The sequence below is a fragment of the Falco cherrug genome, chromosome 2, assembly GCF_023634085.1.
Source record: "Falco cherrug isolate bFalChe1 chromosome 2, bFalChe1.pri, whole genome shotgun sequence".
Lineage (NCBI taxonomy): Eukaryota > Metazoa > Chordata > Aves > Falconiformes > Falconidae > Falco > Falco cherrug.
In genome coordinates this window covers 54,468,517-54,493,990 of record NC_073698.1, presented here as the reverse complement: position 1 = coordinate 54,493,990, position 25,474 = coordinate 54,468,517, and the positions used below count along the sequence as shown (strand labels likewise).

General features: G+C 37.5%; 1 protein-coding gene across 1 annotated transcript in view; it reads right to left on the bottom strand.

The window, feature by feature from the left end:
* Positions 1–25,474, bottom strand: part of GPC5 (glypican 5) — a 742,077-nt gene that overhangs the window by 141,998 nt on the left and 574,605 nt on the right. The gene's annotated exons all lie outside the window — the stretch shown is intronic.

Sequence of the window (25,474 nt, the reverse complement as noted above, 5' to 3'; positions counted from 1 at the left end):
GAATCAGGTATCTGTTGTTTTCAATTAGAAAACTGGAAGAGAGCTTTTAGAAGTCATAGTTCAAGATGTTTTCTTCCACGGCTACATTATGAAGCACATCCATTAAGTTCTAGAGAGCCTCTGCTCTTACGACCTGCTTTAGAGGATGAAGAGTGAGCAGGGCCACAGCTGTTCACTAGAGCACTCTCCTGGGTGGTTGCAGCTGCTGTACCTCATCTATGCTACAGGTAGTTGTCAGTACACAAGCTTAATCCTGCAGACAGTGTTTTACCATGCTGTTCAGCACTAGGTATTTCTCTGTTGTCCAACACTTCTCCTGGATCTCTTGTGGGCTCGAGATACAGTAATTATTTTGTGTGTGCCTTGAAATGCTCTGTTGCTCTGGGAGCAGCGTGCTAAAGCCTGTCAAGGTGGGGGTTACAGCGCGAAACAGAGGACATGAATGATATACTGGAGAGATGGCTGGAAAGAACATGTATTTTGAGGGCCTAGAGGTATTTCTTGGAAACCAGAGGACATCAGTGAATATTGTCTCATTCATATTGATTGTAAAAGCTACTCAAGAACAAAATATCCTCAAACTGTTTTGGTGCTTTGAATCACAGAGAAAATCTGCAGCTTTACTCCAAAGATTGTTCTGGGGACCTAGTTAGCCAATACATCCAATTTTGCCAGAACAGTCTAGAACTGAGCAGTTATAATGGTAGTTTATACATGATCATAAATCCTAGAGATTGTGCCTCTGCAGGCATAGCACATAATTTCACTCTGCTTAAAAAGCACAGCCAATCTGGCTTCCACAGAACCATGTCCTACCTACAGCCCACACCCTATTAAAAACTGTTATGCCTGGTGTCCTCAGATTATGGTATCTTCTAGCAGCCCTGCACAGCTACCAGGTTAATGTGTTAAATAATTCTCTTTGGATTTGAGAACAGTGCTAGGCATCCAAGGCCACAACTCAACTGTCACTATCTATTCTGTTTTGTACTGTAGACCTTATAACTGTCTTCCTCAGATAACAAAGAGATAAGTCATAGCCTACCACATGACAAATTCTTGATTGCTTTTACAGTAGCCTACATTTTTTTAAATAAAATCCCCCTAAAAGTTATAGCAAATATGCCCATACAAAGATACACCTTATTTTTCCACACTTATTTAATTCTGCAGAAAAATTAATTAATTCTGTCTCCTGGAAAAACAAAAGTCATCAGCTGGTACAAGTCAGGACAGGTTGCTTCTAACCAGTTTGTCTGGATTTTGAAGATAACCATATAGAGGTAATGAATTAACAAAAGTACTTGGAAAACTATTTAGAAAGAATAATACACTTATCAAAGACTAATAAAGAAAATCTAAAAAGGCAAATCACGTTTCTCATATTTTCAGAATCCATATCAGCAGTTTGGCTATATTGAAAAAAGCATTATTCAGTGATTTAAAGTGTCACAAACATCCAAATACATTGGAAACGTAATTGTGAAGCTAACAACAACATTCTCCAACAGATGTGACATTTTAAAGGATTAATTTAATTATCTAAATATCCACTGGAAAGGTAATTTGAACATGTCAGATTTTTTTGTGCTCCATTTAGCAGCACACTGAAGCAGCTGAAGTTACTAGAATTAGTTATAATCAGATTTCTACAGGAAACTTTTCTCAACCTCTTGTTTATAAAGTAAAGAAGTTGGTGCTTTCGCAATTATATTCCACAGATACATTTATAAGTTTTGTATCTACTCATGACCACAGAATCGTTAATTAGAAAAGAAAACATGCACATTTACCTTAGCTGTAACTTCACTGACATGCACAGTGTTATGTCAAGGAGTTTGGATTAATAGCTACAAAAATATCAAGGCTGGAACACAATTATCTGGGATGCTGAAAGTTTATTTTCTATTTAACCACCAAGGAAGAAAAAGAAATAAATTAGCTTTATGAAAAAACATAGTAACAGAAGGCTTCTTTTCCATAATCTCATCTGCACTTAAATGCAAAATTTCTCTATAATGGGAGAACAAAGGGCTATCAGTTAATTCCTTGAAAGCTGAAAATGCAAACTGTACATGTTTCTGAAACACCAGTTTCTCTTTTTCATTTCTTCGTTAAGGTACAAGATGCGTAGAATACAAAAACTTCATCCTGAAGAAACTGCCTTTTCCAAGAGCAGAAGTAAAGTTATTTTGACCAGATATATTTTGACCTGATTAGACAAGTTGGTGCACCATTTGCTTAAATTTGGCAAATAGTATGCACTCACTGGTAGTGAAGGTGACTTAGTTTTTCTTCTCTGTTTTCCCCACACACCTTACCACCGACCTATCCAGCAAAAAAGAAGTGCTAGTTTAGAGAGTGGGGACGCTACACAGTGGCCTGGTAAAAATGCAAACGAAAGCTTATGCTAACTGTGCAAAGGCTCTGTCCTGACCTTTCAAGCATGTTATTAACTTGTTATGAGAACTTGCTGTATGAACTGGAGCTTGGTACGGGGTGTCTCTTGTTATGATGTAGAGTTTAAGCTCAGGACAATAGCAAGTGGCTTGAAACTATAGTTCAAAACAGAGGACCTAGACCTATAAACAATCCACAGATGGTCAATTAATTACTGGCCATTGAAGAAGTACAATCTTGACAGTGGGGAAAAGACTGCTTTCAGCATGCTAAAGAATAGACTCAGGTAAGCAAGAAAAAACTGCTGAGCAACAGGATAAGGCACTCATCTGGGAAAGTAACACCCTCATTGTGCAGTGCATAGTCTAGGGTGCAGAGACTAAAGGCTAAAACTGCCTAGAAGTGCAATATTGTATAAAATGACAGGATTTGGAATGGGGATTGGGAGGAAAAAGAAGTAGTTATCACAGGAGCTGTTTCTGCAGATTAGTATGATATCACCAGAGTACTGAGGGAGCTGCCTGCTTTTCCTCCCTCTCTCTGCCAGCTCCTGGAGCCCTTCATTCCTCAAGAGCCTTTTGACTTGCTAAGGCAATTGTCCAGGATTGTGCATGGAGGGGTGTGTGGGTGTATGCATGTGCATGTGCATGCATGTGTGTGTGTTTCTGTCTTTCCCTGCAAATGCGATGTACTTTGCTGTAACACTCTAACTTGCTAGTAAAGCCTTATTACACACAATCCCAAATACAGTTCTATTGTTTCATTCAGTACCTTTTACTTGACTCTGTTCTCTTCATGTAGGCTTTTATTATCTAGTTTGACAATGAGTAGGCTATTTTACATCCCAGAATAAAGGATTTTCTTGAATCCTAGTACCAGTCAAAATATTTCACACACTGTATATCAGGAATTTGTTAAGAATGTGTGACTGCATGTATATCTGGCAGTCAGTTTGGTATCTTCTAGCCAGTGGTCCTTGTAATGTGTGTAACCACTAATCTTGTGTTTGTCCCTGACCTATTAATTTGAAAAATAGCCTGTCTTCATAAACCCTCTTTTGCAAGTGACAGGTCAGTCAGAGCCAGAACATGTTCTGTTGCTTATGGAAGTTTGTTCCCTCCTTGGGGGCTAAGAAGATACTGCTTCATTAAAATTACAACGTCTTGATGCACTTAACAAGTCTTTTTATTTGTCTTAAATCCATCTTGTTTTATTAAGTATGAGTTAAAGAAATTTGATAGTTATATGGATATTTCAGCCATTCTTTTTCAAGGGCAAGACAGTCTTGCAACTATAATGGAGAAATGCTAAATGACAGCTAAATGACACAGTCAAAGGGAGCAGGTAGGATTTGCCTTTACCTCAAGGAAACATGATGAAAAATGCAACCACAGATTTCACACTAGAGGAAATCAAATTATCATCATAGAAGGAATAAGCTTTTAAGAGAAGTAACATCTCTGGTTTGTAGCGAACTGTCTTGCTAGCTTCTAGCCCCAAAATATTTTTGCTTTTTCCTCTTTCTTATTTCTGAGAAGGTGAAATATTTTACCACGATTGAATAGGGTAAAGATTCCCAATAGTAAAATCTATTACATGGTGACATAGTCTCCAAAGGGAAGTAATAGAAGCTTTATTGCTAAGTACATTTAAATCTAGATGAGACAAAGCACTAGAAAATATTCTTTAGGGAACAATCAAATGACTACATGAAATAGACAACCAAATAGGTATTTTCAGCTCTAATTTCTACCATTAACATCCATGTTATGGTATGAATTGAAGGTTATTCAGAGATTAATGTGTTACAGAGCTGCTAGATGAGACATTAATTATGTGAAAGTTCTGTATTTCACAACATTTTGCTCATTATTATAGATTCCAGGGTTAGTAATTTAACCATACCTAAAAGGAAGCATACATTAATAAGCACTGAGCTGCAGCCAAAAATATCCACCTCATTCTAAGTGGTTGCTTTTCACATAGCAACTAGAAAATCACATCACTAATCTGCTCTTTCCTCATAATCATCGATGTTGGTTAGGAATAGCGATTCAAATAGCATGTCAATGAATACATCTACTGATGTTCTAATAGGCTGGAAACGGATGACAAAGACAGAAACAAGGAGGACTAGAAAACTGTTGGCTGAAAAATATCTAGCTAACAAAGGGTATTTTTGAAGGCTTGTGTAGCTGAAATGCTTCTATGGCTATAGGCTGTAATTAAGCAATATAAAAAAGGTGATATGATATATATTTTTTCTTTAGATTTCTTTTCACAATTCAGCCAATTCAGATAGAATTGAGTACTCTTGACACAACTAAGAGAATTTCCCAAGTACCCCCTCCAATAAACAAGGAACCTATCTCCTCATCCTTAACACTTAGAACTAGGTGAAATGGGCTTAAGTTTCACATTTTGGTTTCAGATCCAGAAACTGATTTCCTCAGTGTTTGCAAGACATTTTATTTTGTTTCTTTACTTGTAGTTAAGAAGGATGAGCAGTTGGGATCTGCTTTTGAGTCTGTTTTGGCAATAGGCTTTCCTTTTGATACTTCTGCACATGAAAGATTTAACCTTATATATGAAAACTGGCAACGAAGAAAATCAGTCTTGCCTTTTTGGTGCAATGTAGTCAGAATTATTATAGCTTCAGGTAAGTAGTACTTCTTGAGTGTGTTATAGGAAGGGACAGATGGGTAAAAATCAGTGCAATGCAGTACCATTATACTGACTCTGGCAGTGAAAGGGGAGTGTGAAACCATAGTAACAGCCACCTAGAGCCCTTCTAGCATTAGAGAAGATCCATAGCATGTAAACCTTCCTCTAAATCACATTGAAGTTCTTTAATGTTTAATGCAGAATACCGCTGGCAGAACATTGAAGGCAGAACTAGAAAAGATGTGGCCACATGCTAGCTGCTGTGACAACATGAAAGGAAATTCAGTAATACAGCATACAGTAGGTGAAGGGGATGGGGGGTGTGGGGTGGCAGTGGGGGGTAGGTAGAGGTGGAGCAAGGAAAGGACAAGGTTAATTCTTCTTGCAGGCTGCTATCTTCCAGATGTCTGGAATAAGGTCAACACTACAGAAAGAATGTGCTGTTCTTACATGATGGAGGAGACAGAATATGAATGGATCTGAATTAGTGCTTTGAGACTTTCAGGCTTGTGTTGACCTGCCTGTGGTCCCACGTGTTAGCTTTGCTGCTGATCATTTGGCAGGTTAGCTAATGTCTTTTCTTTTAGCCTTTGCCCATACCTCCTTCCCCTTCACATCCTCCTGCACTGGCATATACACAGTAAAGTGGAAAAAAAGGCCTACAAGCAGAAAGAAATACGGGTTCCAGTGTAGCTTACCAAGCTGTCTAATTCATGCTGGCTGAAACAAAGCCAGTGAGGAAAGAAGTTTTCATTAAGCTAGCAATCAAATTATTTAAACTAGAATGAAATTTTATGTTTCACTTACCGTCATTTTTCTTACAGTCTGAGTTTTAATAATTTGTAATGTTTAATTTGCAGTTTTTAACTTCGAAGAATGTATAAAAGGAATATTCTGCACCTTTTGCAGAAAAAACCTTCAGTTGTTTCAGAGTTCCCCTGTATTCTCATTTGTAAAGCTCTGTCCATTTACAGGCAACTTATGACTCCCATAGGGAGCAACCAAAAATATTTCTATTTATGTAAGGTCCTTACTGAAGGCTAAACCTAAAAGTGCCCTAATAAAAAACTAGGTTCTGTTATCAGTCTCTCTGTCCCTGGATGGCCTCTGCTTTCAAATAAAACATGTTGATTTACCAACCTAATCCTTTGCTGGCAGAAATGTAATGCTAGTCTGTATTAACTGCAGGGGCGGTGGTAGAAGAACCTGGAAAGACCACTGTCAGAGAACATGTAGAACTCATCCAGAGGGAAAAATGTTTAAAATTTACCTTACAATGGAGAGTTTAACCTCTTTATTACTAGCGTTCTTTGCTCTCTCTCTCTTTTTTGCCTTGTGATTTCCACTTGCATTTGAGACTGGGGCTGGTTACTGTAGTGATTCATTTGTACTTATAAATAACAAGTCTATGTTACACATAATAAATGGAAAAGTAGGGGAACTCAGCACTGGAATTTTGTAGCTTTAATGTCCCCAAACACAGAAACATGCCAGACGCTCACCTAGATGCTCTCTCACTCCTCCTCAACAGGACAGGGGGAGAAAATAGGATGAAAAAGCTTGTGGATTGAGACAAACAAAGGGAGATCACTTACCAGTTACTGTCCTGAGCAAAACTAGACTTTGCTTAAGGAAGGGTCCATGAAAACGATCAGGGGGCTGGAACACCTCTCCTTTGAAGAAAGACTGAGACAGTTTGGGTTGTTCAGCTTGGAGAATAGAAGGCTCCAGGGAGACCATATTTCAGCCTTTCAATACTTAAAAGTGGGCTTATAAAGAAGATGTAGAAAGACTTTTTACCAGGGCCTGTAGTGACAGGACAAGTGTCAATGGATTTAAACTGAAAAGTGGTATATTTAGATTGGACATAAGGAAGACATTTTTTATGATGAGGTGGTGGGGTACTGGAACAGGTGGATGCCCCATCATCACTGGAAGTGTTCAAGGTCAGGTTGGATGGGGCTTTGGGTAACCTGAACTAGTGAAAGATATCCCTGTCCATGGCAGGGGTTCAGACTAGATGATCTTTAAAGGTTCTTTCTAACCCAAACAATTCCATGATGTTATGAAAATCAATGGAATTTACTGGCAATTAAAACAGATTTGGATAGTAAGAAGTAAAGGCAAAATTTAAAACGACGCCTTCCCCCCAACTTTCTCAGATTTAACTTCACTCCTTCATTACCAACTCCACTACCTTCCCCTGCCTCAAGCAGCACAAGAAGATGGGGAATGGGGGATTTCTATCAGTCCATAGCAGCTCCTCTCTGCTGCTCCTTCCCCCTCACACCTTTCCCCTGCTCCTGAGTGGGCTTTCTGGGGCTGAAGTCCTTCAGGAAATATCCATGTGTTCTGGCATGGGGTTGTCCACTGACCATAGTGTAGGTATCTGCTCCAACATGGTTCCCCATCGGTTGCGTGGGGGCAACCTGTTACACCGTGTTCTCCTGCTGCAGGGAAATTGCTGCTTTGGTACCTGGAGCACCTCCTCCCCCTGCTTCTTCTCTGACCTTGGTGTTTGTACTGCTGTTTCTCCCTTTTTACCCCTCCTCACTCTGCTTACTCCCTGCCATTTTTCCCCTTTCTCAAATATGTTTACACAGAGGCACCACACACTTGGCTGATGGACTCAGCTGTGTCCTGCAGTGGGTCTGTTGTGGAGCCAGATGGAACCAGCTGTGTCTGGCACAGGGCAGAGACCACTCTGCAGCCCATCTGCTACCAAAACCGTACCACCCATACCCAATACAAAGTTATATGTAGTGGGGTAATTGGTCTGGCCTTCTGGTCAAGTATTAATTTTAAAGATCTATCTAAACCAGTTTTAGGTCCTTTCAGATCATCCTCTAGAGGTCAGAGGAAGTCACCTTATGAAGTCTGTCCATTGGAAAGGGTACCACAGTGTTTCAGGGTCTACTGGCTTCTCAGAGCTCTGTTTCTCATAATACACATTCCTGATCCTGCCTTAAATATGGGTGGACAGGGTTCCAAGGAAGGTAAACACATTTGTGGTGTTCCCAGCACTATTTGTTTAAACACTGGTCGTGCACATATATGTGACTTTTCCTAAAAAGGAAGGATTAGACTACTGAAAGACATCTACATAGTGATTTTTACCCTATATTTCTCAGTTACATAATGCACCAAGACCTAAAAACATTCCTGAACAAAATGTACAGTTCAAGTCTTTAACTTGAAATACCAGAGAATCTCTCTATCCAATACTGGTACTAAGGATTTTGTATTTTGCTCCTAGTTCTTACCAAGGAAAATCAGAACAAATATAAATCAGCCCAAAGCTTGTAATATTCCTCATCATGAGATGGTGAAGAGAAAGTTAAATTAAATTTTATGTCTGTTCCCTGTTTAAATACTTTTTTTGTGTGTTCAGGTATCTAAAGGTCTTTTGAATGCAGAAAATAACTTGAAATACTTTATTACCTTGTTAGACATTTACAAACATAACTTCATTAAAAAAAATATCTGTCTTTTAGCTCTCAAGGACAATGTAGTAACAGAAGTAACAGTCCTTATCTAAAAATTGTATATGCATAAATTAGGGCACCTTTCTCAGTCATATTCTGTACCATTTTACTTCACCCTTCATCAAATGCAGCTGTATATGTTTGGAGTTTTTTCAGATCCTTGAATTATTATTTTTAAGAGAATCATTCATCCTTTTAGCATAATTAGAGGTATTATGAGGAGTTGTTAACGAGAAAAGTTTTAGGAAATAGATGTTGCTTGAAATATGTAGTTCTTTTAAAGTAATTTGAAAATGTATAGTAAAGTGACTTATTTTCCTGCTAAGATTTATGTTGATACTGATCTTTCTACAAGGTAATGAAAGGATGAGGTAAAACAATGAGGTATTCTTTTCGAAGGAATATATTCTCTCTGTACCAGTTAAGCATTACAGCTGGAAAACAAAATGCTCAGTTAGACTGTTTTTTCACTTTCTTGACTTTAGCTTTGCATGACCATGGGTTTAGTGTGAGAAACTTTTTGCTAAGCCTTACATAATTTTTCATTTATGTTTTAGCATATACAGTCCAGGCACATTCAGAGTCCATAAATTTGTTCATTTGTACCAAGGGAAACTCAGTTTACTTACTGGTTAAGTAAAGACAATCGGAACCCAGAAAATATAACGCATGTGGTGGGTTTTTGTTTTGTAGTTGTTGCTCTCGTTTTAAGAAAGCCATTCATCCACATTTCTGGAAGAGATCTGAATTAAAAAATCATTATTAACCTTAAGATGATTCCTTCAGAAACATTTTTTTTATAAATTTGAATCACTATATTGTAACTCATAAGACAGGAATAACCTCTATTGAGTAGCTAAGTTTTTCACAGTCCCTGGAATACTTGCAAATGTACATTTAAATCTTCCTAGGAATGATAGGAACTTTATGCTATAAATTCCTCAAATAATGGAACTATAAATATAAAGCTTGCTTCTGCCTGTGTTTTATAGCTTGACCTGATTTGGCTCTTCTTTTAGAGATTTCCAATATTACATGTGAAAGACAGGCTTTTCCTTCCTAAAGTCATGTTCTGAGAATAATTTCAGATATAAAAACACAACTATTAATAAAAAGGGTTTAAACATGAGATCAGTCACTACTGAAACAGAGCTTATTTTAAGTCAAAACAGGAAGGGAATTAAATCAGAAATTAACAGGAAAAACTTCCTGTAGTAGAAAAAAAAAAAAAAAAAGTACCAGAAAAATGTCATCTGGAAATCAAAGATTGGTTATTTCCAAAAGAAATTATTTCTTAGACTCTGGGCTACCTAAGCTTCACCAAGCTAATGGCATAAAGCCATAAAAGCAGGCACAGTAAAGTACAGCACTGCTAATAGCAGGCCATAACTTATATGTATGGAAGAATTTAAAACAGGATGTGTACAGGGCTGGCCTTCCTCATCCACTTCCAGAAATCAGCAGTGTAGGACTCTTATAGCTGGAAATTGTATCTGAAATGTGATGTCTGATGGCCACGGGTAGACCATTCCTCCAAGAACTTGGTGAATCCTTTCTTGACTTTTTAGTAAGCATAATATCGTACGCTGAGAGGAAAACTATTAAAATTGCTTATTGTAAACCTATTACCTGAGAATTTCATCAGAACCTTCTAGGGTCTCATACTGTATGATATAGTGATAATATTCCTTATTCACCTCCATGATTTATAGCACTCTTATATACCACCCAGGTTCATGCAATGCTTTCTAAAGGAAAAACAGAAGAGAAATATAGTGTAATAGTTGCAAAAGGCAGGCTTCAAATTCAATCAAATCGAAAGGCTTCACCATGTGTCTTTTTTAGACTCCCTGGGTGGAAGCCAGCTCAACAAAAACTAGGTTGTAGCTACTACTTGCCAGTATTCTTCACTAAATTGTAATTGTGTGATTATAGAAATGTCCCTTTAAGAAGAAGAAAAAAAAACCAAAACCAAAAATAAACAAACCAAAAAACCCAAAACCACAATAGCTGTCTAGCATGCAATCTCTTCAAGTACTTGTAAATATTCAAATTCTTATTCTTTCTGCTTACTATCACTCCATGAACTCTCAGCTCCTGAGTCCATTTGCCATTATCATCTATATTCTTTGGTATTAGGTAATGCTCTCTTTGCCCAGAAAGCACTTTATTTTTCTGATTTATTTGTTCTACAATGTTCTACAATCTTTCCTTCATCCTCCAATATTTTCTTTTCCATCTCTGTTATCAACTTGATAAGGGTATATTGTCATCCACCCACATTTGTCTTTGTGCAGTCACCTTCAACATTTTCATCATTACACCCACTCTTCTCAGGTACATTCAGAGACATGTGACTTGCCTCCTGGAAACTTTGTTTCTCATCAATTTCTTAATTTCTAGTTCCTGGAAAATCCATGACTTCTGTCAGTGTCCTTTTACACTATACTATCTCTCCTTTGTCAAATAGTTTGCTTATTTGCTTGAAGCAGAATATAATGATATCCTCAGATATTTTTAAACCATAATTTCTACTTTATTCTCAAGCTTCAGGCAGAAAGATTGTAAATATTATCCTGCAATTCATTCTTCTAGAAGCCATGTCAAAAGTGTCTTAACAAAAGGAACAGAACAAAGGGATTTCATTTTTTATGGCAGGTTTCAGGGTCACCCTTCAATTTCTAATAGTAATTGAATCACTTAATTTTATATACTCAACTGCTCATTTTTTATTGTGAACTGGAGTCAATGTAACAGAGCAACATGTTATTATTCCCTTGTTACAAAAGTTAATTTAAAGTACTGAAGGAAAGCATACAGTTAAAAAAGCCAATAATAAATATTAAAATACCATGCTTTGGGGTTTGCTTTGGAAGAATGTTTGAGACATGCTAGTACTATAGCCACAAGAAGCTTATTTAAAGGGATTTTTCTTTTCAAGCAAAACATGTCTCAGTTCCCTGGGAAATGTAGGTGCAGACTATTGGAAAGGCATTTTCTCTCTCTAAGGTTCTGCAAAGAGTGGCAGTATTTGGTTTGGTTTGGGTTGGTTTGTTGTTGTTGTTTTCTTCCCCTAAAGAAAACTAGAATAAAGACAGAGCTTTTGTTCTGAATATTAATAGCTCCTTGAAATACTCATATAACTCACAATAACAGTGCAAGAGTATTCATCCCCTCTCCCCCTCTCTTTTATGGCTCCTTATTTGTCTACTGAGTTGCAAGTCACCATTTTCCAAAAAACAGTTGAATTATTTCAGACGTAATTCTGACTTGGCTTTTTCTAGACTGCCTGTAAACTCCTGTCCTTCTGGTTGTGAAAATCATGGAGTACAGTATCTTGTAATTTAACAACTTGAAAACAAAAATGTATTTTCTGTGTTTTACATCTAAACAGGACAAAAGAATAGTCGCTTGTATGATTTATGGAATAAAAGACCTGATCCTGCTATTCCCATTTTCATTGAAAGGTTCTTTATCTGTCAGTAAGACCTAGTAGTGTTGCTAGCACACCCTATGGCAACAGCATTGATCCAGATGCACTTCCTAGAATTCAGCCATAAAGACCACCTTATTGTCACTACAAGTAAAGAACATAATGCCTACTCCAAAAAACTGTCTGCAAGTCTGAAGCCCATCATAGGACAGGAAGGCTTAATCTGCACTGACTTCTTTATTTCTCTTTCTGCATTGTTATTTTTCTAAACAATAAGGGATTTGTTCACTGTGATGTAGATTTTGATGCTTTCCAACATACTGAGATACTCCATGTATCAAGGAATTCTCAAAAGCATGGAAGCACTTAATTAGTACTGAATTACTCTGGAAATCCTACCAAAGTACTTAGAACAATTACAGTAATACCAAATGAACTCATCACAAGTAATGTTATTGCAAGACATACCAAATTAATTAATAGTGGTTGGACACTGGTTTTCTACAGATGTTGAATGCCTGTAGGATATTTCAGCTGAATCGAAAAAAGGTAACATTTAGAATGATCGTTTGACTTATGGAGGGATCAAATACTATTTTCAGTAATCATCTCTGGAGAAGTCTACAAATTAAAACTCACAGCACATATGCAGCAAACTACATCTGTATTTGTAGGTGAAGAAGCTAATGACAGAATAGAGTTTTCTGTAAGGCATTGTCAATGGTAAAGAGACAGATGAGTTATAAATGTCACTTTGGAATTTTCCTTAAAAGGTGAGTGCTTGCGAAAATAAATTTCTCATTAATCTACTTCTGTTATTTATAGGGTAGCCATAAGAAGAGCAGCTGGAGTCTCATGGGTTAAGAATGTCAGTCTTTCCAGCAACAATTTGAAGCTGAAAATGTTTCATATACTTTTGGTCTGTATAAAAAGGTTTGTGCAGGTCGGTTGTCTTTCTCTGTCTTGAGTGTGTAGGAATAACAAAGCAAAAGACTAACAGTAAAGTAGTCCAGAATAAAACATCCTTCATGCAGCATCACGAGAAGGGAATATAAAGTGTCAAGTCATCTAAGAATACATTTTTTAGTGCTTCACCAACAGGCACAGATATTTCTGATAATTCAAATCTTGTCTGCAATTGCCCATATATAAAAGTTATTCATTCCTGAAAGCAGGCATGCTATTCTATTTCAATTTTCTATAAGGAAATTTTACCATACATTTATTTCCTCTCTGCCCCCACCTCAGTATTTAGCAGAACTGTTGGCTACGTAGGAAAAAGATAATTTGCCAAAGGGTTGTAGGCAGAAGCAAGCTGTTAGGAGCCTGTCACCAACAAGGGACCAAATTATAGTCAAGCTGAGTATTGTAGTGTGTGTATTGTACAATATTTATAGTAGGGGTGAAAAAGAAGTTGTGGGTTTTTAATATCTGACTCGGTTAAGAAGATTGGTATGAATAAGGACTAAAAATCATTCTACATATCCTTATAAACAAACAAAAAAAATCATTAGATGCCTCAGAGGAACCTTTTCTAACAATGTTTTGCATAGAGGCTGTACGTTTTTATTGGTCAACAAAATAAAGAGGGAAAAACTAAGCCTAAATTTAAATAATGGAAATTGAAAATGCAAAAGAATCAAAAAATGTTAAGTCAAAAGCTGGATAAAAAAAGCCTGTTATGAAAGTTCAAAGTAGTCCTTAGCATTCCCCAATTTAAGTCCATTGTATCATGATGTCCTAACTACATGGTAAATATACGTGATGTTAAAAAGAAGAGTTTTGTTAGGTACCTAGATGCAGATTAGTTACCTAAATATAAGTTATTCATTAGAATAATTTATTAAAATCTTATATTACTGCTTTTTTTAAAGGCTCAGTGTGACTTAAATGATAAATATTTTCAAGAAAGCTGGATCCAATATATAAACTGAACATTTGGTACCATTTAAATGAAAAAGATCTTTACAGTAAATTTACATTTCCCTATTTATTTTTTACTACTACAATTACCACTAAAATATGAGCCGGATAAGAGAAAAAATATAATAGAATCTGTCTTTGGATAGAACAAAGAATTATAAAAACTTCAATCTTATGTCTTTGCTGAGTTGATTAAACATCCACTATACACTTTCAATTTACCATGCTGTTTTGATGCCAAATGAATTCCAGATTTACCATAGCACTTTTTATTACGGGAACTTATACTTATCTTGCAGTATAACATAATTTAATAAAATTATATTTTCTTCTAAATTTTCTAACAGAAAAAGATAGCTTAATATGAATATACCATTACCAATTACATAGGTAATACAAGACCAAAATACCAAATATTTCGTGATAATGAGGACACCCAAGAATTCTCCAGGTCATTTGTGACAGAAAGTGCTTTTTTTATAGAACAAACAGGGAATCTATTTCACTCAAATTGATTGACATTGCTCAAAGGGGAGATATTGACTTTTATTAGCCTCCTTTTGCTTTTAGCTTTTTCTTTCACTCTCAGAGTCTTCAAATAAATTGTTTCAATTGACACACACAAAAAGAAATAAAACTCCTTTGCCTTGTAATAGAACTTTTGCTACAAACAATAATATTCACTGAAGTCATATGGTATAAACTCCAGTAGATGAATAATTCACATTGAAGTATTAATTTCAAAGTGCCCAGAAAAATTAAAAAATAGAAATGACAAATGCAGAAAGAAACAGACTGAAAAGATGCAGTGGATGAATGGAGCTCTTATGAGAGATCTGCAAAGTTTTCAATACCCTTTCTGCTTTCCTCCTAACACAAACAAAAAAATGACCTTTCTTTTTTGTTATTATTCTCTAAAGCATGCAGCATAGTGGAAGTGTTAATAAACATTATAGAACAAAAGAAGTGACCTTCAAGTAGCTGTCCTTCTGAAGCTGTACTTGGCTCATTGTTCATGTCATTTTTATGGTGCAGTGTGCATATGTGATTGGCAACGACAGTATCCCTTATGCTTTCTGACCATTTAGAATTACTCCTTTATAAATAAAAAGGCAACAAAAAAGGTTAAAGTTTAATCGTTTTTTATGCTAATTAAGGGTAGTGAGTAGTTTAAAAACAAATGCCAGATGTGCAAGGACCAGTTTTTTATACTCTTGCTGATAGTGAAAACCATCTTTACTTTGCAATTGCTTTAAGAGCATCTCTATGGATAGGTTAGGGTTCATCTAAAGCAGAGAAAACAGTTCCTACCAGGAGTCAGTGTTACTACATATTTTTGTAAAACCTTGCCTTGTTTTTCCTCTTCATAGCTTTTCAGCTGTCCTAGCTTCATCTCTTACTCTTTCATGTGACTCTTACTCTGAAATAAACGAAGGTCAGGGCTAACTGTAATTTTTCCTTTGCCCTGACTCTCCCCATGAGCTTTAAATCCAGTTCAAGCCAAAATCCAGTCTCACCAATAATTGACACCTGTGTTGATCATCCTCAACAGATGCATGGTTTTTTTTTTTTTTAAATAAGATCACAGACTTAGTGCAGGTAGATAAAAGGAGAAATAAAATTCAAAGTAAAGACAAGCAAATACGTTATGTCCTCCTTGTACTGCAAAAAATCGTGAATCAGGTTCTAGCTTATCAAGTATCTGATTCAACAGCCTTATTAACCAACACTGGTAAATGCCTGATTTTTTTGTAAAAATTCTTTGCCCTTCTTATCCCATAATCAGAAAACCTGATATTACAGTGACAAGGAAGTCACAGCTGTCTTTTTAAAACTAACATAGTTTCTTGGTGAACAGCCACAAAACTACAGTGAAACAAAGGTTTGTCACTCAAACTTTACTTTTATTTATTTTCATTTTTAACTGGAGATCAATCTTATTTAAAATGGTATATTTAAACCCCCAGACTGTTAGTTTCAAAATAAGGAGGTAATATTATTAGAAAAATATGCTTAGTTTCACACATTGTGAAGCTGTGTCTGTTCAACAGATAATAGAGTTTCTTGTGGATGTATGGAGCAGCTGACACAACTGACCTCTTCCAGAGCTGTCACAGCTTGCAATGTAAATATGCATGAGATCCACATTTTTAAGCCGATAAAAGGCAAATTCAACATATTTGAAAAGTAAGGCTCAAAGGTAAGTGCTGAATCAATGAAAAGGCAAAGATCATCACAAAGCACCATGAGAACAGAAGTTGCCTGGAATTTGTTCAAGGACAAACTTTTAAACAAAATGAGGGACATAATACTGGCAGTGGATAATTATAAAAAGCCATAAAAAAAGCACACGTTCCCATCTAATTTTACAGATTAACAAAATATTCTCAGTTACTCAAAATCATCTTGAGAGGCTGAACACATGAACAATAAAATATCCCAACACTGGTAGTACAATAATAAAAATACTGTAATCAGGGAAATAAACAATATTAACCTCATTATTACTGGTTCCTGCTGAATTTTATGTATTGTGACAATGCTTCTTCAAGCTGTCATCTGAGTGGAATCTCAGTGACATACCAGGTGGAAAGGGCAGTACAAGTGTGAAGGTTTTGTTGGTGCAGTTTTGCTAATACAGGAACTGCAACAGGGAAAGTAAAACTTCAGACATGTTGTTACAAACATTAAGAGCACTAGCAAACGAAGTAGTCACTGTCCTAAAACCACATGAGAAATATAAACAGATGAAAAATGAAGATGGTAAGAGTATTACACAAACACATAAACCCAAACAAAAAGTGGAAATGGCTTTCTGTGTCCTTGTTTTTATTTTTCTTTATCTGTGAAACAAAACAGGAGACGTAATGGGAAAAAGGGAAGCTTCAGAATGTGATCAGTTGCTAAAGACAAAAAATAGCAAAGAACGAGGAAAGGGATTTAGTGATAGAAGGGAAGACAAGAAGATGTTGTGGAACGCAATAGATAAAGGTTCTGAGTTTTGCCATTAAGAAATTAATGAGACAAAATAAAGTGATCATTAAAACAAATGCATAACATAACAATACAAGAACCATGATACTGTTTCAGAACAAAAATCTTTCTCTGCTCAATTACAGATATGGTAGGTAAAGAATATAAGACACAGGGCAAGTATAAATTGATCCTTCCCTAGACTGCCTCTGAAAATCTAACAAATGATAGTTTAAGAACTTGCTAGGCAGAAGAATAACTATGTGTAAGACTTTCATGCAATAAACTATATGCCTGACATCATTGCTGTACAAGATGCTGCTGCTTCTGTGACCCCAAACAATTGGGAGAAAGTAAGCAGGAGAAGGGGACAACACAAATCTTTCCTTCTAACTTTCATTCCTTCTATAACCGCAATGTGGGAACTCAATTCTAAATCAGAAAGTGCAACCAGCAACTGGCTGTAGGACAATGATCAAAGGTGATAATGTGCAAGCTCTGTGCTGGAAAGAGTGGTGAAGATACAAGAACAAACCAATTAGCTTGGGATCCATGAGAATATGGAACCCAGGAGCCATTGACCTGGTTTTTTTGAACCAGTTCATCAGTTCAATTGCTTAATGAAAAACAAGCTTCTTTCTCGCAGTACTTTTGATGTACATGATCACATAACTTTGCTGAATCCATGACTACAGTATGATGCTCCCTGAATATCTGTCATACTGAATGAAACTCAAACTCAAAGCTGGATTTGGCAGAACCCACACAATCAACACTATTTCTATCCATATGTTTTATGACAATTCTGCATGTGAAACTCGATACATTTTACACTTGAGTTTCATATTAGCAATTCAACCTTTTAGAAATCTGCCTTCTATTCCTATACATGCTCTTTATTGTAAAGATAGCATTTCATGATATTTGCTGATCCAAAATGTGATACTATTTCAGAAAATCCAGCAAAAAAGCTGTAAATGACACAGTTCTAGGTCCTATGGCTCAGTAAGAGTTGTTAAAGCCTGAAGAGAAAACCTGAAGACATGATAGCAGTCTTAATGTATGTAAAAAGCTTCTGTTCTCAATGTCCATAGTGAAGAAGAAAAAAAGTACCAGACTTCAAATAAAGCAAGAAAAATTTTGGCTAGACTTTAAGAAATATTTTCTATCAGAAGGGCTTCTAAGAACTAAATAGGTTACTGAGCTAAACTGTAGAGACTCAAGATTGGCAGCCCTTAAGAAGAGATTTAACAAAATCTGTCAGGAATGACCTTCCTAGAGTTGATAAAGATTAACTCAATGAAGTGGAAGGATACCTCTCCAACTACTGTAACTCTGACTGTAGCTCATTATTTCACCTGGGAGTAGATTGCACATACCTATTAAGCAACAGGGAAAAATGGTGTTAAGCATGGCTGGAAAGACATTAATGCTTAAAACCTGCCATACGTTCAGCTTTCACAAAAGAGAATGAACATCTTTACATGGAGATAAGCTTTTTAGCTCATTTTCATTAAAAAATCAATCTCTTCAAAAAGAAATTGCTACTTGTAAACAGGCTGACCCTTGAGCAAAATTTATGGAATTACAGTTATAATTGTTGTATAATGGGGAAATTCAAGTTACCTTTGTGGAGTAGTGGAGTGTCAGGGCTGTGCCTGTGCACATACCCAGCACGCTTAGTCATCAATTCCCTGAGTGGTTCGGGAACTTTACGGTCTCATCAGCAAGGATGAGACCAGGGACTTACATGTTTAAAGGTGGCTGACGGAGCTGCTGTTTTGAAAACATCGCATTTGACTCGTCACAGGGCTTCTTCAGGTGGGAATTTCAGATAGTGCTGGCATCATATCCTTCCTCTAGGAAGCTCCTGCTGGACCTGGACCAACTGATAGGGACCGTTTTTATGGATAGATGTACTGATAAACATCCTGGGTACAGTGTCATGCAGTCACAGGGACTCTCCCAGACAGGTCCATATGCACGTGGCTAAGGTATTTCTAAACAGTTAGCAGATTTTTCTCCTGCAGATAAGGAAATGCTCCTTTAGGACAGTCTGTTGTACATAGCTGAGATAATTGACATGTTTTTTTAAGTAGTTTAAAATATTCAGTAGAAATGGATCAAGCATGTCTTGGACCAATCATTTAGGACCTCTGACCAGATGGGTTATAAGAATTCAGCAAAACACAGGTTTGAAGAATCTCATTCAGTCAAGTTAAAAATCTGGTTACACGGACCCTTGCAATGGAGAATGCTGTCACATCCAGACAGCAGCTGAAGGTCCTGTTCAGTTGATTAGATTCCCCATATAAGCATTACCTACTGTAAAAGATCCCAATAAATTAATTTTCTTTCAGCAAACATTCTGTCAATTAGTGTCTGTGCGATTGACCTCTTAATCTAAGATTTTCAGATAAAATCACAGGTTTTATTACAGTTGAGTTAAACATTCCACCAATACTGTAATGTAATGGGCAATGAAGAAGACAAGTTTCCTTCTCCAAAGAGCCTTCACATGAGTTGTTTCTAAAAAGAAGAATAAATATTATTTTAGCAATATCCTAGAAGACATTTTAAGCTGTCTTTAAATATAAAATCATCATCACCAACAACAAAAGAAATACAGATCATTGTTCATTTTGAACAACGTAGCCTGGTTTTTGGTTTTTTTTTTAAATAAATAAAAGCTTTCATCTTAAAGCTTCAGCTTGCTGTCTAAATTATTTGTTTTCTTGTGTTTTCAGTGACTCATTCTTGAAAGTCTTCCCCCACTCATGTAAAGGCAAATGTAGTTTGGCAACACCACCTTTTTGTGTGTTGGGAGAAGGGAGAAGGCTGACAACAAATGCTGTCACACCAGCATGCATAAAGAAATCATGTTTGACAAAAATTCTGGAAGGTCTGAGAAAACCTCCTTCTTAGGTACACTCACCCAAGCAACAAATGTAGAAAGAACGTGAGCGAGGGGATGGAAGCAACATGCCATTAGTTACCTGCTATTAGCCATACACAATTGTTCCTTCCTCTTGTTCTCTGTGTCACTTCTGTGAACTGCAAGCCCTTGACAGTGTCACACTTATGTGTTTACATTTCCTTTCAGCATGCACCAAAGCCATGTGATGGCAGGCAGAAGGACATGGGCATTCTCTCCAGGGGCAGGTGTCTCTCCCTTATTCCTTTCTCATTCAGGCATCTAGAGAGCTCCACAGAAATGTACTGAGGACACGTGTAGTCTCAGGACCCTGAGGGCACCACCCAGACTCACTGTCCCTGACAGACCTTCCCTGGGACCCTCGACCAGGGTTCATAGACTCCATTTTGCCTCTCCTGGGCCACAGTCTTGCCTCTGTGCTACCTCTAGCCAGGCCTGAACCTGATGCTGTGAGGAGCTCATGTACCTCCTGGTCCCACAGCACAGCTTATCTCCAGCCTCACCTATGGCACTGTCTCCCCTATGGTAGGCCACTGTCAGGGGCTGGCGGCCCTGGTACTAGGCCCAGATTTACCTGCTGAGCTCAGGCCCTGCAGGACTGTTATCACTGGTGAGAGCCTGGCCATCCTTGGTGTCCCCCACGGTGCTGTGGATATGTGCTGCTTGTGGACATAGCTGGCCCTCCTGGCCACTAAGCTCAGGCTGGGACCATTTCCAAGATCAGCCTGATTTTGCGCCGCCTTCAGCAATGCCACAAGAGGCTGGAAAAGGAAGGGCTCCCTCTCCCCATCGCTGTCTGCAACACCCAGCTGCTACATGGACAGGCTGCAGGCTGCCAAAGGCAGTATGCTGCCCATGCACAGATGCCTGGGTATATGCTGTGCTATCACGGCACTTAAGGACAACAGGGTTGCCTATCCATGTGTCATGGAGAGCCACATCCAGCTCCAGCTGCACTGTGCCACTTGGATATGTGGCACAGATGCCGGCTCTCATGGTGCCCTTCTGATGTCTCTTTTGGGTGCTCACCATCTGAAGCTTCAGAAAGAACAAATGAGCTTCAAACTAAAATGCTATGGAATAAAAAGAACCCAAATTGGGCAGTTGTCTGACAGTCAAATCTGTGTTAATTGAATCACCCCTCTTTGTGCATTGTAGTTCTATTGGGACTTTATATTTCATGGTATACCTTGAGTATAAGCATGTATGCTGTCTTGAAGTAGCATGCACAGACAGATTCCTAGATGTAGTATTGTACTGGTTTTGGCTGGGATAAAGTTATTTTTCTTCATAGTATCTGTTATGGTGCTATGTTTTGGATTTGTGCTGAAAACAATGTTGATAACACACCCTCTTTTCTGCTTCCTACGTTGCACCACCATTGAGCAGGCTAGGGATGGGCAAGGGCAAGAAGCTGAGAGGGGACATAGCTGGGACAGCTGACCCCAACCAACCAGAGGGGTATACCATGCCATAAGGCATCATGCTCTATGATAAAAACTGGGAGAAGAAGGAAGAAGGGGGGACATTCTGAATGATGACGCCTGTCTTTCCAAGTAACTGTTATGCATGATGGAGCACTGCTTTCCTGGGGATGGCTGAACACCTGCCTGCTGATGGGAAGCGGTGATTAATTCCTTGTTTTGCTTTGCTGACACTTGCAGCTTTTGCTTTACCTATTAAACTGCCTTTATCTCAGCCCACGAGTTTTCTCACTTTTACTCTTCCGATTCTCTCCCCCCGTCCCGCTGTGGAGTAGTGTGCAAGCAGCAATGTGGGGCTGAGCTGACTATAGGATTTAACCCACAGCAAGAGTAATGAAAACCCAACAAACAGGCAATAAAAGTAAACAAAATGTTCACTTCTATGACATGTCTCTGTATGTGCATGCAGATATATATAACTGACCTTATTTTGACCTAAAGAATGTTAGGTAAATTCTTGAGTTCTTGGGATCATCTGATAACCCTATTTGTCTGTATGAACTAGGTTCAACATTTTAACACTCATAATTTATATATTTATACTTACATTTTAATTTCTTATTTCGTTTTGTACATAGTGAAAATTTAGCTTTTCCACTTCTAAAAAAAGTAATACTATTTCCAAATACTTCAGATACTATGGTAACCTAATGTACTGCGGCTCTTGTAATGTAGCTCTTAGATCTGTTGTTGTATTTTAAACTTTTTTTGATTACTTAACCCCGTTAGACTGTAATGAGTCATGGCCTTGTTCTTACATAAAATATTCACGTGCTTAACTTTGAGCACAAGTAACCTCATAAAAATCAATGAGCTAAGCAGATGTTTAAAATTAATCATGACGATAAATCTTCAGAGACCTGAGGCCTTTAAATTATACGTACCAAAAGTATTACAGTAACTTTCAAGGAATGACAAGAATTTTTATTTAAAAAATGCAGCAGCACAAAATTACAAAACAATTCTGTATACATTACTGAATAATAACTTTGGACATTTACTTTTTCCCTTAAAAATTCAAACCCTAGGCCAACCCAAATGGAACTTGTAACTTCTAGAAGGAAGAGCTCTAATTCAGAAACAGATGTGGTGAAGGGAGAAAGAGTGGAATAGTACTCAGAAAGTCATAGCTTAAAAATAATTTCTGAGCACAGTTTTCTTCAGAAGGATTATAGGGCTAGATTCAAAAGCGTGTTATAATCATGAAATGCAACTTATGTGAAATTTAACACTTAAAAATATGATCCAGACTTCTTCACCTTACATTTTGTTTGAGGCTTTGCAGATGCATCAATTCCTACTGTGTCAAATTACTCACATAGTTTGCACAAGAGTAACCAGGTAAAATTCATAAATGGATTTAAAGAACCAGTCACAACACATGACCTTTTCTAGCTCCTCATATGCTCACAAGACCTGTCTAGAATGTCGTATTTATGCTTTCCTACTTTTCTCCCAAATCCAGACCTTCCTGTCATTCTTGGCTGTGCAATATGGCCCAGCTTCAATCTGAGCTGTACATCTCTCCCAGCCTGTGTTCCAGCCAGAGAGGCAGGAATTGCATGTGTATGAGTTAAAGAAGGCATTGGACCCAGACCTTTTAGTCCCTCAGAAAGAGTGGTAATATAGAAGGTGAGAAGTGGAGACAGTTTGCCTTGTGCACAAGGTTCTCCTCCTGTGTGGCCATATAGTGAATGTAGAGAACTAGCTATCCGTATCTGAAGGGATTATCTAAAGTGTATCACTATGGGTCAAGCTGAGTAAAGATAATAGCTGCCCGAAGTGGTAGAATACACGCTGGCTTCAGTCTGGAAACCCTGTAGCTGCACTCTTGCAGGTGATAGACACAACAGTAACCTGTTAAGGTCAGTCTGATTGACCTATATGCAGGCACAGACTTGGAGTAATATATATATATATTTGGACTGGATCTCTTTTATATCCTGCCTCTTCAAAATGTGGGTGGAGACCATGTGTCATGCCTGTGCCTCTCCGTACCAGCATGTCATTAGGTGCCAGAGTTAACTGATTACTATGAGTCTTCCTGGGTAAAGGATTTTGGGAGAATTATCTGGTTTCATGGATTTCATTTCAGCATTCTAAATATTGCATGTGGGTACACTATTTCTCTACGTATAAACCCTCAGAGCCTCATTTTCCTATGACTTCAAAAAAGCCATTTTCCCTGATCACACTGAGAATTAGATTTTTGCTCGGGCCACATGTATAAGATCAAATTTTCACTTTACCATACATTTTAAATTCTTCTAAATAAACCACCCTAGTGCAAACAAACCAGAGAGACTGGTGATCAAAATTAGACAGAGGAAAAAGTCCTGATTTCTTAACGGACTGCCAATCCTGAAAAGATATTTTTTTCCTTTAAACTTGCCCACAACAACTATTAAGGGATGATTATAGACCTTTAAGATTACTTTATTTTTGACTTTGAGGATGGCAAGTCTTTCCTCTACTCTATCACCTCCTCCTTTTATTGGAAAAGACATGGTAACACTGGCCTTAATCCCTCAAGTATATCAACAGGTCAGCTTTTGCTATTAAGTAGCGTGGTGTTAATTCCTACAGTCAAGAGATAAACAGGTACATTTAGAAAGTAACAGTAGGAAAGCAATTTCAAATTCAGAGAGTGCTATTTGTTCTTTTCCATTGTCAAGGCTATACTGATAATGTGAAGATATTTGCTACTGCCTCGTTAATCTGTTTTTACAAAGATCTGTCCATCCTCTAATCTTGCTCAATTTAGTGAAGACATTCTGCTTCTTCACTGCAAGAATTGCATTATATACCAGACCTTGTAGGTCAAAAGGAAGTCCTTGGTACTTTTATTCTACCTTTTCAGTGTTTTCTAGTCATAATCATACCTACATGGTTGTACATAAATCTAACACTAATTGATCAGAGCATTAGCATTACTCAACTAATGTATTTTCCATATAATTCACGACCAGTTTCCTTATTGTTGTATATACATATACCCATATAGGGAGCACACAAAATATCTTCTATAGTGTGATGAAAATCAGATAAAACTCAATGTCCCGGCTCTCTGTGACAGAACCCGGAGCCAAGTTTAAGTCTGTCAAGTACTTCAAGTTCCCATCTCCATGACAAAAAATACTTTGGTATTCCTGGCTGTATTAGACATATTTGCTTCTGGCATCTTATAAGCAGTTCATCTGGCATGCTTATCCAAAATTATCTTGCTAGGTGGTCTGCTCTAAAGTCACCAGTCCAAAATTTTTGGGTTGCACAAATTAGCAATTTGTGGTAACCAGATACCACCAGAGTCTCTGGCTCTAGGGTAGCTAGGCATGAATGTAACCAAGAAAGACTTCAGAGGATTATTATAAAATCTATCAAAGTAAATATGGTAATAAAATGTAGAAATTAAAATAAAACATTTTGAGCTCAGGAAATAGATTTTCTGCTGAAATTTGTCTCAGAAAATATCCATTTAGTTCTGTTATGGAAATGATCATGAAGCTGTGTGCCTCCCAGATATGGGATACATAGCAGATAAGTCTATGTATATGTATGATATATGTATCAGGCACATTTATTCTTTTATGACAATTTCCTGTGCTCTTTAATGTGACAGAATTTGTCCCAAATATGGAATCCTCAGAGTCAGTAGGGGGACACACACACACTCACAAAAAGGTAAACGGTATGTTCAATCAGCAATAAAAATAACAAATAAATCAGAACTTTGAAACAGGTCTCACATCTTCAGAAAGGTTAATGAGGTCACAACTGAGAAAAGGTATTGAGATGCTTGGCCCAGCTTGCCCAGCATTAATTCATTCATACACGAGTTTAGTTCTGAAACAAACACTGTCCTACGTGGTTCATGGTTCTAAAAGGGGTTGCATATTCTCAATACAAGATTGCAAGACACAGGAGGGATCTCTGGAGTTAGTAGAGGTGTTCCAAGGAAATGCATTCAAGCATAAAAAATAAGCTGAAAATTAATCAAAAATACTGTTTTCTTATGGAACATTCTACTCAAATATTACTCTGGAATTAGGATGATCAGCTCTCAGAATAACTGACTGGAATCTCTGGCCCATTAACTAAGTCTTATACAGACTGACACAAGCTGAACAACAAAACTGGCACAGTGTGCAGGCTGCAATTGTCGGAGAAGACAATTCAG